The sequence below is a fragment of the Bidens hawaiensis genome, unplaced genomic scaffold, assembly GCF_021521415.1.
Source record: "Bidens hawaiensis isolate Kalapana, Puna unplaced genomic scaffold, B.hawaiensis_p1.1 tig00004525_1, whole genome shotgun sequence".
Classification (NCBI taxonomy): domain Eukaryota; kingdom Viridiplantae; phylum Streptophyta; class Magnoliopsida; order Asterales; family Asteraceae; genus Bidens; species Bidens hawaiensis.
Window position 1 is genome coordinate 468,767 of NW_027491273.1, and position 15,499 is coordinate 484,265.

Here is a 15,499-nt window from a genome sequence, read left to right on the forward strand (position 1 = left end):
GTTGTATAAAATACATATATTAATTGTAGTATGATGACATTTTATAACCAATTGAAAATAATGAAACATACCTTTATTATTAAAATCCAATTTAATTAATTAAAGAATTGGGAGATGTTACGATTCTTATTAATGGTAAATATAACATGCAAATTGCAAAGCATGGGCCAGTGGGACAGGGCCCATGTTATTGATGATATGTGGGCTATCTGCAGTAAATCGAAGATAAAACAAGCCCAGACATGTTTGAACCAGATCATATGGGTCCATGATTCATAAAACTTGTCCCCGCCGTTGGTTAAGGGGGCGTAAGACTTGAAACAATAACCTAGAGGTCGTGGGTTCGAAACCGATCCTAAGCGTCAATCACCTTGCCGCTGAGTAAGGTTGATTTACCTCTTACGTGATGGGCCTGGGACTAGAGGTGCACACAGAAACCGGTTCCTAACTGAAAAGCTAACCGGTTACTAACCAATCCTAACCGCCGGTTAGTAACCGGTTTATATTCTTGATTTCAAAACCGGTTATCAACCGGTTAACCAATTTTTTTATTATTTTATTAAAAACCAGTTTTAACCGGTTAACCGATTTTCTTTTTTTTTTTTTATTAAATTTTCAAAACCGGTTAGTACCCGACCCGATTAACCGGTCTAACAGGTTATTTCCTGCAAAAAAAAAAACCGGTTTTCGGTTAACCGGAATGTGCACATCTACCTGGGACGGTCTGGTGTGGGCCGGTTTGCGTGTCCGGAACAACACGATTTGAAACAATAATTCATAAAACTTGTTATAATTTATTGTATGCTATTTTAGGAGGCTTCGTTTGTAGCCTTCGGGTCCGAATCCGACGTTTGTATTTGTGTTTTGGGTATGTCTACAAGATAAACGTATATCATAAATATAGATCATGTTTGAGACATCTAGTGTTTCTGAACTTTGTTAACAACTACGACACTTGAACCCTTATCATTTGGAAAGATAAAGCCTATCCAGCATGTTGCTACTACCATACCGAAGGCCATTTGCCCATTTGGTAACGAAGTTATAGTAGTTGTGCAACATAATCATGTATCATGTATCTTTTATCAGGATAAAACGGTTACATGAAATACTTTCACTTGTCCGCAACCAAAGATTTTGTACTTCCAAGTGGATGATTTCAAGGTAACAATATACCAAACAATTATATGGTTTTGTGTTTTCCTCATTAAATAAAGTACCAGTCACAAATCTTTTTATATTGTTTAAGATACAAAACATATAATTTTGTGATTTTAATGATATTACAAGTTGAAAAAATTCAAAAAATACCGCATGCATATTAGGTAATCAATTCATGTAGATACTAAACCCACAAGCAAGTCTTTTGGTGTTTATAATGTTCCAATCCACCAATGAATGTTGGAAACTCATGGATTTGACATGACCAATAAAAGTAACCTAGGAATATGTTAGTCAAATGTTTCAAGAGTGAGAGGAGAAGTCCCGATTAATCGTTAGTCCTCACTTTAATGATTAATTAATTTTTTTGGCTAATCGGCCAATTAATCGGTCAATGGTAAAATCCGGCCAAAATCAGGATTAATCGGCGTTTTCTGATGAAGTTCTAGCCAAAATCCACGGTTTCCGGCGAGATTCCGGCCAAAATAAGCGGTTTCCGGCAATATTCAAGCGAGATTCCAGCCAATTTCGGACCAAAATGTGTTTGTGTATATATAAAACTGAAAGTTACATATAAAAATGTGTGCGTGTATATATAAAATTGAAAATTATACATTAAAGTCGGATCCGATTAATCTCGATTAATCCTGACTAATCGCTAGTCCCCACCCACCGCTGTAACATCTGCCCCGATCCGACCCGACCCAGGTACCCGTTTCTCTGACCCGATCTCCTTTTATGATTTAATATTTATTTATACTTATATTTTACTTTTAATAATAATAATATATTTTCCTTCCCGCCTTTTTCTCTCTCTTGCCGTCGTTCCGCCCTTAAGCCTTGTTTCCCTCTTCCAACTCTTTCCTTGTCCTTTGTTTCTTCCCGCCTGAGGTTGTCTGCGCAGCTCCACGCGCCAGACTCCTTTCAAGGAAGCCTGCGTGAAAACCATCTGTTCCAGCGATACGCGAGACGAACTCTTCTCGCAGCGCGCTAAGAATTGTAATTCTTCTCGCAGCGCGCGAAGAACGGTAGTTCTTCCCGCGACGCGCTAAGGATTTGTAGTTCTTCTCGCAGCGCGCTAAGAATCGTAGTTCATCCCTCGACGCGCGAAGAATTATAGTTCTTCCCGCGGCGCGCTAGGAATTATAGTTCCTCCCGCGGCGCGCTAAGAAATGTGATTCTTCCCGCGGCGCACCTTAGCCTTCTCACGCTAAACCCTTTGAGTTTTCTTCTGTTGAATCTAGCCGTTTGCTTTTGTGTTGTCTTATCTTCTGTGCTGTTAACCTGACCTATCTTATGTCTAAAAAGCCACTTTTGGCGCAGCATGCGCACCAACCCCATTGGTTGGCAGAAAAAGTGACTGACATTATCTTTTGAGATCTGCTTTCCCATGCTTGACCAGTACCTTTATCTGATCCGCCCATGCTTTTTACTGTTCCCTGTCAGCTTTATCTTGCCCCCCTGCAGCTGCCATATCTTTTGATATCTTTTGCTTTTGGAATCTTTTGCTTTTTGAGATCTTTTCCCCTTTTCTAGGGATTGTGTTCCCTAGGGTTTCTCTATAAATAATAATGTTATTTTCCTAACACATCACACACAAGCACTTAATCTCTCCTGTTCTTCCTTGCTCTCTGCCGTTGATCCTCTGCCGTCTCTCTCCTTGCCTTCGTCTTCCTCCCTGTTCTGCCCTGCTTTTCCGGTAATATATATTATATATAATAATTTACTTATTAATTATGCTAACTTATAATCAAGACTTAAAACAAATCATTAAAACAATAATCTTTAATTATAGGTTAACTTGTGCTTGTTTAAAGTTGGTTCTTGCTTTATCTTTCACCGCATCGTTTATCAAGTGAGTAATCTCGTACCTAATCCCTTTTTATTTTTAATATTTTGGGATGTTCATGTGTTCATACAAACTTAGAGTCAAACTTGTTTATGAACTTTAGTCGCGCAGTATCCCATGTGTTGAGGACGTTTACTTGGCTGTTTATTTGTATGTGTGTATCATTAACCGCTTTGTTCGGCCTATTCCGAAGTTTTCATGGATCCATTAGATGAACACGGGAGACCTATCGTTTACGGTTTTCTTTGTTTACACTTGCACAGATGTTTTCTTGTTTTTGTGCTCAATTGGGAGCACGGATTGAACTATGAACTATGAGCTATGATCTATTTAGGCTTGATCACAATCTGATTGCACCCTTGTTAAACACCAGACATACACGTGTTGCGCGCAGATTTATTGTTATCTATTATCTATTAAACTTGATTTCTCACCAACACGCAAGTGTTTGACGTTTATTTTAACACATGTTCAGGTTTGCAGTAGCTGTTTTGGAGCTTGTGGACACATAGGAAGTTTTCTTTATTTTGGACCTAGATTAAAATGTATCAAGACAAGTTATTGTTGTTCTAATATTTTGCCTTATAATATATTGATTTATGTTATCTTGTGTTTACCTTGCGCGTGCGCGAATGAATGTATTTATTAAATATTGACACCCAATAGTGTCACGAGTAATGAAACAATATGTGGCGCCCCGATGTATAATCCGCCTTTGGTCGGGGTGTTACAACCGCTCTCCTAGCGACTAGCGATTTTTACAATACTGAGTAGTGGTGAGCATAAAACCCGTGAGGCCTAACCCGGATAAGACTCGGTAATTTACGTTGGCGTCGGTTTCCGGATTCTAAGAATACTATTAAACGGGTTCGGGTTGGGTCTCGCGAGTCTAACCATTTTTCTCCTTGCATAATCTGGATAAGATCCACGCAACCCGCGAGACACGAACCGATCATACCCGGTTATTTAAAATTGCATTGGATCCCGGGTCCTGAGAATACCACTAAACAGGTCCGAGTATTATACACCCATAATAATAAGAATCAATTCAAAATTTCAGCTGTTTATTAGAGTAAAACTAAAATGAGTATAATTATAATGTAAAACTAATTAAACCATACCTTTTAAATGATTACATTATATCAAAAACATATCTTGAAAACTTTTGATGCTTGATAGGTCAAATCTATTTTACGAGAAAAGAAAAGGTAATATCTTTTAGTAAATCTAGGCCTTTTAAGGCCCATATATGGGCTAGCATATGTGGTCTTTTAGGATACATGTTGGCCCATAATCGTTGGGTGTTGCCTAACCTTAATGTCTTTCACTCTTTTGAGTTTTGACCCCTTTGACCCTTTGGATTCAGTTTGTCAATCAAAATCAGAAGAATCATTATTTCAAATCCTATAAACTTATGCTATTAATTAGTTTATTATTCACTCGTATTTACCTTTCTTTTAAAAGGGAACCTCCCCAAACTAAGAAGTAGATTGTACTGAATATAATATAAATTGTTACAAGAATGATTTTTAGTAGATGGGAAAAAGTTAAAATGTAAAGAGAGATAAAAATAAGAAGTGTAAGAAGGATTTGTGGTCACACAAAAAACTCATAAAAAATCAAAATAATAATAATAAAAAATCATAACTTAAAATATAAATAAAAAATAAAAATAAAAAAAACCGAAATGTTTCCCCCGTTTTTCGAGTTAAAAAAAAATTCCCTCCAAAAAGACACAATGTCAAGAAAAAAAACACAATGACGAAACTAAACAAAAACAACAATGATAAATAAAAAAAACATAATAGATCGCAAAATATACACAATATCAGGAAAAAATACACAAATGCCAAGGAAAAAGACAAAATCAATAACGAAAATATAAAAAACACAATGATAAACAAAAAGACACAATGATATTTTTTTCTCAACATTGTGTTTTTTTATTAGTTTTTTAGAATGAGGAAGACGGGAGAAACATTCTTGTTTTTTACGTTTTTTTTATTAATTTTGAGTTATGATTTTTTTTATTGATCTTTATTATTATTTTTTTTTTGAGAGTTTTTTTCCACAAATCATTCTTATCCTTTTTAATTTTGTTTATCTTTGTAGAATAATCTGACCCTTGCTAGATGTCATAAAGTTTTTCGCTGTATTATTTATATTTTTGAGTTACATCTTCGGAGAGTTTTGCAAGTCTCATTCATGAAATTTGCTACTAACACTATCTACAAGTAGCCTGATGCCTTTCTCATTCTCATCCTTGTATTTTAAGGTAGTTATTTTATTTTAATTTTTTGAGTACATGGCTATACGACGTAGTTTAACTAAACAGTATAACACCATATATAGATAGTAGGCTTAACTAACTTATCTTTTAACAAGCACGTTGTAATTTAAATAAATAAATTAATAAATTGAATGCGTGTGTGTATGAAGGGTAATGAACCCACCTCTTTTTCATGTTAAAGGGTGCTAAGGGGGTATAACACCATATTATATGCTTTGGGCCCCATAAAGAGTGAGACGATCCTGCTACATATTATCAATTTTTATTACCACAAGTGAAGTTAAATGTTGCAACAATGGTTCCACCATGGTGCTTAATGATGAAAATAAGTACTACAAGTCTACAACGTGAAAGACATGCTTTAATTTTCTCTCGCTAATAGAGATGCAAACTAACAAAGTTTGTCAAATAACGTATAAACATGCAATCAGTTTTTGTTAAAACACCAGGAGTGCGTCACGTTATAACATATATGCTTGAAACTATTCGATTATGCGTGTTTTTGTTAGCAGTAAATGCAAGCCCATCATAGAGGCGATTTAAATGTAATAACTTAAATGCAATAGGAGAATGGTAGTTGCATAACCAAAACACATTACAATAGTGAATAAGACCGGAAAGATTGACTCAATTTTTGTTTGTGCGCATCGTTGTAATCAATAGTGTATCAGAATTCATTTTAATAATGAAAACTGAGGTATTGCCATATGTTTTAGACGCATCGACACAATAAACAATACTTGTGAGTTTTTCAAACACACCATTATAATGGGGCTAGATAATATATACATTGTTATAAACAACAATGTAATCACTCCTATGAAAAAAAATCAATATTTATTTTCTGAAAATATACCGCAAGAATCATATCAAATTAAATTTTAGAATTGGTGGTATAACTATTTAAAACTTTTAAGTTGTATAAAAGGTTTTACAATGACAAACAAGTAAAGGAAGAAATTAATTATTTAGCACATTATTCCAATACTAACTCAAAAGCGTATAGATGCTATCGGTACAATATTGGCGATCTCATAAAGATTTTTTCCAGTGAATTTACATACAATCTTATACAAAATAGATCATCTTTTGACTATACAAGAATATGTAGAGCTCAGCATGTTGAAAGCATGAGAGAACGTTCTTTTACTGATACTAATACCTGTATTTACCATTGGGTTATTCTTAGCATTATTATACCTTTCCTATTCATTAATGTTATAGTAATTGATGAAAACTATATTTAAATGAAAAAAAAATCAAAGGTGCACCTTCTTTTCGCTTTTTACATATGTTTATTCACGTATATTCTTGAGTAAAGTGTTAAAATGATTTATGTGGATCTCTATATTAAAACATTTATATGCAAATTGTAATCAAATGATTTTTATTTACTAGGAACTAGGAATCTTTCCTTAAAACTCTTTAGGATGTAGAACCTAGGTATTTTTGAGGTATGAACATAGATAATAGTTAAAACATTATTTAGACAAGGACATATATAATGATAATAAATTTAAGTTAGATACACAATTGAATTATACTGAAAATAAGACACAAGTATAGTATTTGTAGAAATTAAGAAAATTTGCATACATTGATAATGAGTGTGACATTGACTATGTGTAGATGTGTGTGATCATAATTTAGTCATGAAGATAAATCAAGCACCACAAAGACAAAACCCACCAACATATATATCAAGATTCAATGGGTGGGGGCAAGAGACATAAGTGGGGGTTGTAGATGTTACATATGGACATGTATTTCTTCTACATGGGGTCTTTTTGTTCCAAGTGGTTAGGGGAAAACTACAACATACATGCCTTCACATTTATTATGTTTTAAAGTAAAATGTCCTTTCTATTATTATATTTTATTTATTTATTTATTTATTCATACTATTATTTTATTAACATTATTAATGTTGTTTTATTATTCACATACATAAACATGTATAACAAATATAAGCAATCTAAAATTTTGATTAGTGGTTAATATGTTGATAAAACAGTCAAATTAAATTATTCACATGTTTTTTTAGTTTTATTTATTGTTTATCTTCACATGATGTATATGTAGGTAATATAATATGCACACAAATACACAATACACATACGCATAGGTTATATACATGAAATTAAATATGTATTTTTTGAATTTTCGAAGAGGAGCAAGAAACAATAAAACCACATTATGCCATTGTCTTTTAAATTAGAAAGATAGATTATTTAATGAGGTATTTTTTTTTCTATAAAGCATGGTGATTTTTTAATTTGACTATTTTATACGCTGGTCTAAATTTTTTATGTACGGTAAATCTGTATTACTGACAGATCATTAACTCACTCGATCATATCTTCATTTCCTGACTAACAGAGACCACCAACAGGAGGAAATCCGCTATATGTGAGAAAACCCTCTGATCAAACTTGAAACCCATCTTTTGTCACATGTAGAACTTGAACACAAGATATCCCATTTTTAAATGAAGTCTTTGAGTGCGTCATCAAATAGCCTAGATGACACATAAACAAATATTTAATATCAGTTATATGATTTTATGATTTTATAATAATTTGGTTAATAAGCATCTAATTTCTTGTATTGGAACCTTTCCAAAAGGTCATAAATGATTTACCTATTGCAGAAGTTATCGTCAAAAGAAAATATGACTTCTCAAATAATTGTCATAATAAAGTTATAGAAATTAAGAAAGCGCCAATATTACAACGCCTTCATCATGAAAATTAGTAAATGTTTAAAAATTTGTTAGCATGTTTTGTCATAAAAAGAAAGCGGTCCCTTATTTTAAAACAGCCTATAATAAAATAACGAAAAATAGACATCTCAAAATAATTTATTTTTATTATAAAAAACAATCAGTTATAAAATGGAAATCAAAAGATGAGTTGCTGAAAATATAGTAAAATTTTATCGTCATAAAAATAGATGTCGTGATTACTATTACTATGGATTATTTTGGTCTCTACAAGATAATTAAACATTATTTTAGTCCAAGCCACTTACATTCAGAATATTATCGTTGGTAAGATTTATATCGAAGTTAATTAAATGTTTAAATTTTAAACGTTGTATCATATATTTCTAAAACTATTCTAAAACTAGCTTGAGATACCAAGGGTAGTTAATTAATTAAAGTAAAACACTTAAAAAAACAATCAAAATACAGTTTAACAATATTATACTTATCATACATTAGTAATACAAAGTTATCGTACAATACAGTTTACAACAATTTAAAAATAAACAATTAGTTGTTTAATTGACATTATTTGTTGTTGTATTTCTCCAAGATTTTATGAGTTTTCTAAAAAACGTAACATGTAAACAAAAAAGCATAACATATAAATTAAAAACTATAAGCATAAAGACATAACAATACACTTGAGACCGTATGTTCAAAGAGATGTAGACATGTTAACCTATTTTTGTCATCCAACAATAATTTTCTTAATATATGATTTTCTCGAGAACAATCAATACGAATACCTAAGAAATGGAAATATTATTTAGCTAGTTTAAAAAATAAAAAATAAAAACAATTCTAAAAGTTTTAAGTAAATTGATTAAAAGAATTATAAATTTTTACCATAAAAAGATGGCTAAAAAATTTACTAAATGCAACAATATTATAAAAATTCAACCATGTGTATCGAATAAAAAAAAGTGAAAATTAAGTTTTGAAAAATATAATTTGTAGGATGGTTAGTAATTACCCTTGTTTTCTAATATGGATTTTTTTATTTGATACTCTCTTAAATTACGAGTGTTAATTTAGTAAACTCAACCATAAGTTCGAATAAAAAATCTGGAAATTAAGTTTTACAAAATATAATTTGTAGAATAGTTAGTAATTATTTTCTAATATGGATTTTTTATTTTGATAAGTTCTTAAATTACAAGTGTTAATTTTACAAATTAGGAATTACGCAATAAAAACAAAAACACATAAATTAATTATACATTATTACGCACAACTCCGTTTTGAATCAAATTTATAATGAAATATATATAAAAGTAGCCACATCATTGTTTGGAATTTTATAATACATCGTATATTAAAATTTATAGTGGTAAAACAATAATAATAATAATAATAATAACAATAATAATAATAATAATAATAATAATAATAATAATAATAATAATAATAATAATAATAAAACTGTGAGCGTCAATGTGTCAAAAGGTGTTTGGACAAAAAGAAAAAGAAAAAATAAGAAGTATACGGTATTAACTATTAAGAGAAGTGTAGTTTAACGTGAAGGCCATATTGTAACCTTAGATTTGTAGGAGGGAAATGTTTTTACAGAATGAAATTGTGAAAGGTATTAAAGTGTTTGATATTTTCCATATTTCTTCGTACACAACTTATATCCATAGATTTATAAATTAGCATACATATTTAACACGTAATTTACCGGTAAAGTAAAAAGAATCAATACATAATTAAATTACTCAGAATAACTAAATATTTAGTCATTATTTTTTCATGATAACTCTTTATAAAATCATGTGTAGTTAGTTAATTAAAGGTGATGCCAAGTTACTGATATGTAGACGGAAGAGCATTAACTAACTAACAACTCAAACTTTGTGTAATGATTTACCTAACAATGAAATTATTATCTTTACTTTTTTTTTTACAAAATATGAATTGGCTGATTAGATTGGTGGTTTTTTAGTTAGCTTCACACTATGAGCCCCTTGTTTCGTTACTACCATGGCGCCTAGTGGGGAAATTTTGTGTTTGGCACCCATTAACGATTTGATGAAATGGTTTAATCCTCGAAAAGATGGTGAGGTTGCAAGGAATGGAGTCTCCCACATCACCATAACACATAGTCTAATTACGTAATAACTTATAAGAACGCAAGTGTTAAAACCAAACATTTTAATATGTTGACATCTTTCTCTCTCAAAAACAAGTGTTGATTACCACTTAATTACTTGATCTGTGTCACAAAGATTTTGGATTTCAAGCTTGCTCATAAACCCTCCATACTTGTTCGTTGTTCTTCACTCCTACTTTGACCATATTTTAATTCAAGTTAAACTGAACGACAGTTTTAACTCATTTTTTTTATTGAGGCTAAAGATTCACAACTAGTACTTGATTCATAGAGGAAACTTTGATTCACAAGGGTGCTTGTGATCATTGGACGAAACGTGTATCACTATGAGTAGTTAAGCATGTGAATACGGGTAACACATTAAATATGTTATGCGTGTAACTTTAATCGTTCTCCATTCATGTGAGGGATTCTTGAGAAAATTAAGTAGTGAAAGTACGATTTTTACTAACTTTGAATACAAAGTACATTATGTAGTTATTATGAATTAAATCATTATTTCTAAGGTTTACATTCTCCAATGTGAGAGCTTCGCAATGAAGCACAACATGACCAAGATGAAGCTACAATTAATGAGATATCAAACAAGCTGTGTGTTTGGAATGTCCAAAGGTGCAAAACGTGAAGGAACTTGTCCTATATTAGAGGAAGGTAGGTGATTGTGTGCTGTATATAACTGAGAGCATTTTAGGACATTGTTTCCTTATAAGGAACAAGTTAGTAGCCTAGAAGGCGTGAAGTGCCCTCACACGTGTGTGCATACCATAATTGTGGACGAATGGCGCATTGTAGCTTTTTGATGACACACCGATTGATGCCTAAGTTCCGATCTTTTGTGTGATTGATGTCTAAGTTCCGATCGAATAAAAGTTTGAAAGTGTGTTCTTAGATGCCTTAACTTAGTTAAGGATATCAATTCATTATGAGTTATTATTAGTTTTGAAACAATGCTTCCAATATATATTTATTGTACGTTTGAATTTATTACGTATCATTTTTGGTAGAGACCAGCAAATGCTTTTTCACCACTTCAGAAACGTAGTGAAGCCAAAGTGTCTCATCGGCTGTCACACTTCCACTAACAAAAAGTTACGAAAAATGTCCCCAAGTATGTTTAAAGGTCTCATCTTTTAATTTATCTTTTAACTGTTGATTTTGTACAAAATTCGTTCCTTAGACCTTAGTTCATAGTCACATAAAACATCCATCAAAATGAAAATATTTATAACATTTAAACACTCAGAGTAGTTTTACTATCCATAATTTAATTAAAAAACAAAATTATGCATAAAATTTAAACATTTTTTAAAATAGTCTCTGCTTCTCATCCTCAGATGAGTTCTCTATTCAATTAAATAATACTTATTTATTTTTATGTATTACCTTTTCTCTTTCTTTCATTTACAATCACTTATAAAAAATATAATAAACAATTATATGGAGATGAATAGCGTAACCCAAAATTGGGAGTTGAATGTAGGTTCCATATAATTTGGGGATTGGAAATAAGGATGTGTAACCTGGTGTAAAATAGAAAATACAAGTCTCTTTTTATGATTTCTTTAAATTTTGTGTATGAGGATAACAATGGAGTTTCTATTGTGAATGCTCTAATTTCACCCGTCTTATTATTTGAATTGTCAATTAGATGATACATATGCACATCTGTCATGAAATTGGTTTATATTGTGGTATTAATGGTAAAAACTCATGTATATACCCCTATAAGGAAAACCATACAACTTGAAGCACACTTATGGGGTACTGGTTTTTGTTTGCAAAACTTATATCTGCTAGGGATGAGAGTCCAATCACACAAGTACATGTACATTTTTTGTTGTTTTTCATATGTATTGAAAATACCGAACCCACCAAACCTAAATTTCGTTAAACTATCTAAATTGAGATTCATTTTTAGGGTCTTAGAAGGTTGGACCAAATTACAAAGATGTTGTTTTCGAGCTAGATGCATGAAATGATATGTCTATATTGTTAAACTTTGTTAAGTTCAATGGATATTATGATATTCTAGATATATGATAATAAAATTTAGTGGCACAATTCGGGGTTTAGTGCTTAGAAGTAAGCATCTTTAAGATGTTATTATTCATATGCATCAATAAGCATATGATGATATTCAATAAACTATGTATAAGAATTGTACAACATTGAATGCGAATAAAATAATTGTTGACAGCATCTTTATACAATTATATATGATATAGAAAATGATGTGCTAACTAGATTAAGTTTATGCGCCAAACTCTTGAACAATAAAATTGTATACATGATTGGGAAACATGAAAGGAAGTCTATGACGGATAGCAAAAACTCTTGAACAGTGAATTGTATATATGATTGGTCAACATGGAATGAAGTCCGTGGCAGATTGTAAATGCATGAAGCATTGAAATTACAAACTCAAGAATTATATTAAATCAACAATATCATGATAAAAAATATTATTATATATGTTGATGATATCATTGTATCTCTTGAAAAGATGGTATATGGGTCGAGCATTTATATAATGATATTTTTATACATCAATCATACTACATCAAGAAGATGTTAGAACATTCTAATATTGTCACACTCCGACTAGCACAATGCGGAAGCGTAAAACGGGAATGTAACAGACACCTCTGGTATCAACACATTGTTTATAAAGAAACATTACAAACTAATTTACAATATATTACAACTCATTGTTCTATCATTGTTTTATAGTCTAGGTGATACAAACAAAACTGGTTCGTTAACTATACGTTCTTACTACTTACACCCTTTCCTCTATTCACATAGCACCAACCGCACACCTTGGGAAAATAACAGATCACCAAATCATTCCAATTTAGGTACACCTGAAAAGCAGTTTAAAACGGTTCAACTACTAGAGTTGGTGAGTTTCACGAGTTTCAAGAAATCAGTAATGAGTATTCACAAGTCAACACTTGTAATCATGAAATAAGTATGTATGTATGTAAATGATGTATGTGATGTAATTATGCTAAGTTACAGTGAAGCCTGGACTGTTCGTACTGCGTGCCTCCATTTCCCACGCTCAATCAACCACTGTGGCCCCTTTCCGCCCACAACATGCCCCGGTAGCTATGTCTAACACTACATAGCTGATTCGTAAAAATATGGACATGTGCAAACGGGATAATGTCTCAGCAACCGTGCTGGCCCCACCTGGGTTTGTCAAACCAATAGTAGTATTCACAAGCCACCGGCTCGAAGTTAATCACTGTGTTAGTGGGGACTTTCATGTGTTAGTACTTAGATAATTCACATCATCACATGTTTCAGATAAGTATATAGATATAAGCAAACATGCTTTTCACCCCAAAAGTTTGTAAAACAGTTTAGAAGTGGGGTCATGAAACTCACGGTTTAGTAGATATTCAGTACTGTATCAGCTCGTGGTTTGTTCGGTCCGCTATCAGTAGTTCCTATAATCAATATTATAATAATATTAATATTTTAATATTATTATAATCTCAATACTAATATGGGCTGTATAACTAATCTGGGTGTAGCTGGAACGCCCAGAAAGTGGCAATAGGCTTAGGTTGTGATGTTGTTCAAAGTCTAATACTTAGAACTGAACTTGGCTCAGATTCCCGTTTTCCCAGCTGGGCCAAGTTGTTCGTTTACGCGTTCAGAAAACAGTTATGGGAAAATAAGTTTGGGTAAATGTATTGGTTAATAAAATAATTAAGTTATAAAGAAGAATCACATACTGGGGTCCCCGATTAGCCACGGGGCCCGTTTCTGTTTATTCAGTTTGATTTGAGAAGAAACGCACACAATCCACCCGGATTGTCCAGGTTTCTCATAGAAAAGTTCATTTTCACTTAATTAGTCCAAAAATATGATTTTTGATCACTCTTGGTGTTTTGATATTCCCGCAGGTTCGTTAGTCGCAAACTTGCCGGTTTTTATAAAAATTGAATTTGTTTAATATTCAAATTAGCATAACTAATTAACCGTTAATCATTAAATTATGAAAATTTAACCACTTATCAATTAAAATATGTATATTTTTATAAAAATATTTTTGGAATTTATTTACTGATTTAATAATTTATAAAAATTTATTTTATCAGATATATTTCGCCTGAAAATCGTCCGTTTACCCCAAACAATTTCCAAAAATTCCAAAAAAATTCTTGAATGCTCAAATCATGTCCCAAATCAACCTGTATCAATTCTAGAATGTAAAAAGTTCATGCAATATCCTTTTCGGCCCAAATTCGGCTATAAAAATTCACACGAACGCATATAAACAAAATACATTTAAACTTCTCCAAATGATCCCAAAATTCATATGTGATCAAAATACATCAAATCTGAGTTCCCAAAAAATTTTCATAATTTTTGAAGTATTTTAGCTATTTTTCCCAAATAAACGTCCCAATTCGGTAATAAATTTGCCAAATATTCTCGGATGGTCAAAAAATTACCAAATTTAAACAGGGACTTATTGACATGGTCCCTAATGTACCTACAAAATTTCAAGTCCTAAAAATATGCACATCACAACCTTAACCTAAATAGCCCTTAAGCGAGTGTTTCGGCATTACCTTAGCGGGTTTGGCCCGTTTCCGACTTTTTAATCAAGTTTTTAGGTTCTTGTGCTTCTAAGAAAGATAGGTACAAGTCCTATATCACAAACCAAGCAATTTTTCATCAACATAACAGCCCTTAACTTAGGGTTTCGGCTAGTGCACAAAAACGAACTTTTGAACCGTAAAAACGCCGTTTCAACCCTTTAATCCATGTTTATGGCCAAAAAAAACTATCAAAACAGGTTCCTTGCCGTGTTTATGATCAAAACATGTTTATGGACCATTTTTAGGATTTTTACACGGTTAGGAATGATTTTTAGTAACCAAGACATGTTTTTATGGTATTAATCAAGGTTAAACAAGTACAAAAGCTACTTATTTAAGCTCCTTACCTTAGGGTTTGAAGGTTTTCTGGAAAATCAGATTGCAGCTGCTTGGACCTCAGTTTTTATAAACCAAAATGAATAACCAAGCTTGTAAAACAAGTTTTATAAAAAGAATGGGGGGTGGGCTGGGCTGTCCGATCGGAACCCCATGGGCCTCCCCCTTGGGCTGTTTTGGCCCAATAATCTAGTTTCTCAAGCCCAAAAACGAAAAGCCCAGTCCAAATTTAGTTCGGGTTCGGTTTTTGGCTCGAAAAACTTATCGGGTGCGTTAAACAGCGCGAAAACGAGTGTTTTTCAACTAGTTTTGTGTAAAATTATAAAAACATACTATATGTTTGTAAAAATCAAAAATATTTTCACGG